This window comes from Mus pahari, chromosome 17, assembly GCF_900095145.1.
Source record: "Mus pahari chromosome 17, PAHARI_EIJ_v1.1, whole genome shotgun sequence".
Taxonomy (NCBI): Eukaryota; Metazoa; Chordata; class Mammalia; order Rodentia; family Muridae; genus Mus; species Mus pahari.
In genome coordinates, this window is record NC_034606.1 from 3,477,889 (window position 1) to 3,482,366 (window position 4,478).

The following is a 4,478-nucleotide window of genomic DNA, read 5'->3' on the forward strand; positions in this document are numbered from 1 at the left end:
CCCCCCCCCAGTCGTACAGCCAAGGTGACTTCTTTTAAACACCTCAGAACCCACATAAAAAGCCAAGCATGCTGGCTATGTGGTAATCCCCGTTCTGGCTAGTGGGAGACAGCTGGGCCTCAGTGGTCCCTCTGACCAGCCGGTCTGCCAGCCTGGGGTATTCATGGGCCTCAGTGAGAGTCCTCTCAAAAAAATCAAGATGATTGGCTCTTAAGGTATGTCACCTGAGGCTGACCTCTGGTCTCCATGTGCAAGTACACGTAAGTATTTGCACACTCCTGTTTGTGAATGAATGTGCCCGTGCACATATACACACACAGGCCACACACAGAGGCATGCACACACATACACATACTAATTCTAAGATACCAGGGCAGGGTGAGCTCGGCAATCCCCAGGGCTGCCAATCATCTCAGCTATTTAACATTTACTCGTGCAGTGACTGATCATAAATATTCTGTAAATTGGGGATACATTAATCAATTTGTCAGTGGCTAAGTCCATAATAGCTTCATATATGCCCATGCACTGTGTCAAATCATTGGGTAATTTAAATGGTAATTCTATTTTTACAATTTATTCTTCCCTGGTTGGTGTATCAAACAACTTGGGAGCTTATTGATTGTATTCTAATTTATCTTTTCTTCCTCATGAATTATGGCTTCTGTTCAACAGGGGAAATGTAAGGACTGTGGAGGCAGCGTCTTCTCCCCTCCGAGGAGATTAAGGAAGTCAACTGTGAGTTGCCTGTGTTCTCTGACTCCTTGTCCCCATGTCTGGGTCCTTGACACAGCGGAGACTGAGCATCATAGATGATACTTTATATCCCAGCAATATCTCGATACTTAATGGGAGTGACCATAAATCCTAGGATCATGTCCTCCCAGATACAAAGTAAGGTGGCTCCTGCCGTTCTCTTGCTTACTTGAGCCCCAGAATGGCCCCCATCCCCACCCAGGTGCTGACTCCCCAGGAAGAGTTCCTGAGGAAGCCTGAAGAGAAAGAGGCAGCAGTCTTAATCAGTGGGGGCTGAGACAACTTCACGACCTTGTGCGAACTCACTTCTAGGATCCCTCCAGCGGTTTGGAAGGAGTCCAAATAGGAGAGGGCTGTACCTCAGTGTCATGTTGTCATGGCAACAAACCACCACAAATCTAATTGTGTAAGCAATTGCATTAGTCATCTTACCCACCAGGAAGACTAGCAGCCACCATGTTATCACCCTGCTAAAATCCAAGTGCTACATTGCTATTGAGGCTCTTCAGAAACCTCCTACCTTACTCAGCTTCTAAAGCAACCTCTGCCCGCCCCCATGGCCATTCCTCCATTCCATGCCTTTTCTCTTCCCTGGATTTTGCCTCCATGCCAGCATCTTCTCTAACTTTGTCTCGTATCCTACAACACTCCTGTGCTTTGTGGGAGACTCTTAGAGGCTCCAGAATGATCTCCTCACCTCAGGACCCTCATTTGGATGATCACTCTTGCAAAGTCCCCTTTCCCTGGAGTGACACTATCTACATGACATCTAGAGTCACCCAGGAGGTGCCCTGGGTGGCCTGGGTAGCATTATCTTGATTACATTAACTGAAGTAGGAAGCCCCGTCCTCTGCGGGCGACACCATTCCCTGTCTGTGACCTTGGCTTGTGTCAACAGAGAAGGGCACTGAGAGGAAGCAGGCACCCACTGCTGTCCACTTGCTGACTGCAGCTGCACTCAGACCAGCTGTCTCAAGCGTTTATGGCCACGGCTTCTCTGAAGGGATGGACCGTGCCCTGAACGATGAACCAAAACTAAGCTTTTCATTCCACAAGCTTTCTTTGTCACATTACTTTATCACAGCAACAGAAAAAGAAACTAAGACACTACGCAGAGTTGCATGTGTGTAGGTTCTGGAGACTGTGGGAAGTGGACATTTAAAGGCTGCCATCTGTGTCTGATCTTAGACTTTAATCAGGAAAATGTCCCTCTTTGTCTTCATCACCACAGATACATTTGGTTGCAACTGGGATAAGATGATGAAATAAAGGAGCCTTTTCCATTGAGACAGCAGGGATGTGTTTGGATAAACATTTATTCTGAGACCCCATATTTATTCTTTGGAGTTAGAGGGCACCACGAGTGTGGCTCCCGTGGTGACAGCGAAGGATCGACCTTTACCCTTGAATTCTCAGCACTTCCACCAGAGGGCGGACACGTGGGCTGCATTTGGGATGATTTGCTTAGTGGGTCTCCACCCTAGTGGCACAGTCTAATCACCCCAGGAACTTTAAAACCACCTTCAAGACCGATTCAAAGTTGTACAAGAGCGGAGTGTGGGCGGCTGTGTGTCCGCTGCTCCAGGAAGCCGAACGTGTAACAGGGCTGGGTGGAGAATGCCGCGTTAGATCCAAGCAAGGCAAGGACAGAAGGCTCAGGGCAGGAAATGAAAGTCCAGGCTGTGCTGATTAAGCACAGAAAATGCAGAAGACTTTTCAAATTACAAATGGGGACCCTAATCTGAAGAATACAACCCTCTAGTCAGAACCAGTTCTCTGTGCAGAAAGAGATGTGTACAGAATGGGGAAGTGTTTTTTAAAAACACTCAGGACTTGTAAGTAAAGAGGTCCATCCTAATGCAGGACTGACAGTGCACGCCTTTAATCCCAGCTCTCTGGAGGCAAAGGCAGAAGGACCTCTGTGAGTTTGAGGCCAGCCTGGTCTACAGAGTTTTATGACGTCCAAGGCTACAGAAAGAGACCCTGTAGTTGTGTTCCAGGTCTTTTTTTGTTTCTTGTAGTACTATATATTGACCAGGAGAGGGTGGTATGCTCCTGAAAGTGTGGCTCCCACAAGTGTCAGGTCTGGTAACTAACAGTGAATTAGGTGCAAAGGTCCCTGGGTTCTCAGACAGAACCACAGACTGAGCAGACAGAACGCCATACTATAGCACATGTTCCTTGGCACTAGGTTGGATCACTCTCCATCCCCCAACACTCTGAAACACTTAAACCACAAGAAAATATATGTACCAGGCAACATCAGTTTTCTTTTTCAAAACTGAGGGAAAAAAAATCAAAGCCAAGAACCAACACAAGAACATTTTCTTCCAAGAGCCAACACAACTAGAGAGTGTTCTTTCCCTTGTTAATTACAAAATAAACATCTTGCTACTTGATGGGGGTTTTTGTTATTCGTTTGTTTTAATTAGAAGGATGAAGCCAAAGGCCTGAGGAGAAGGTTCTTTTTCTTTGCCATGCCAGAGCCACCCAGAGCCATCCCAGCTTTCACGCAGAGCAGATGAGCACGCCACAGAAACACAGATAGTGTCCAGCAGTAATGTACTTCCCTCCCACAGCTGCACAACAGCCAACACCCTGCAACTCCTGCTCGGGTGACTGTGCTGCCAGGCCGTGGGAGTGCAGAGCGACCGTGCCTGTGGATCAGATAAAGGGAGCTGCCTTATGCAACTGTACCAGCTGCTCAGGGGTGGTTTAGAAAGGAGTGGTGGAGGATCAATAGCCAACTACTGACTGCCAAACCTGCTGGCCTGAGTTTATTCCCCGGGGCTTGTTAAGTCTGGGCACAGAAAAAGCTAAAGACTCCCACTGGTCCCCCAAAGCCTGGGGACATCTGCTCAGGGAGCAAGCAGCTCAGAACATTCCAGTCCTCTATGTTGTTAGGGGGCTCACTTCAGCCCAAGTGTGAAGCTGAGCTCACCCCAGGGACTCCAACAGAATTGAAGATTTACTGCAGAGCAGCCTTAACTCTGACCATAACCTCCACACAAATGCCCAGTGATTGCTACACAGGAGCAAAGGCATTCTTTAGTCCTGCCTGAGCTGGCCTCCGCCATGCAGTCCTTTCGAAACCTTGGTCCTCTGCTGCATTTCCACTTTTAAGTACTGTGACCTCACTGTCAGGGTGAAGCCGAGGTCTGTTCACCTGAGAGTCAGAAGGGCACCAGGCTTTTCCTGCACAAGCAGACGGAGACACCCTCAGAACCCCTGCTGCTGGCCAGGAGGAGCGCAACCTCTGACTGGTTTAGAGGGAAGATGGGTCAAGACTGAGAGGCAGCTCTTAGCCTATAAATTTGTTGCCCCAATCTGTCGCTCGCATCCAGAATGTGACCCTTAACAGTGACTGCAGATTTTTTTTAAGAACCCCAAAGATGTACACTGGATACAGCTTCTAGTTCACAAGGAAGGATTAAGAAATAGGCGGGAACCAGCATGGTTTTGTTTGTATTGTCCCCAAATCCACATGTTGAAATTTAATCACCAGTGTGATGGTATCGAAAGGTCGGGCATTTAGGGAATGATCAAATCACGGAGTGTACTGGATAGCTTTGTGTCAACTTGACACAGCTGGAGTTATCACAGAGAAAGGAGCCTCAGTTGGGGAAATGTCTCCATGAGATCCAGCTGTAAGGCATTTTCTCAATTAGTGATCAAGGGGGGAGGGCCCCTTGTGGGTGGTGCCATCTCTGGGCTGGTAGTCT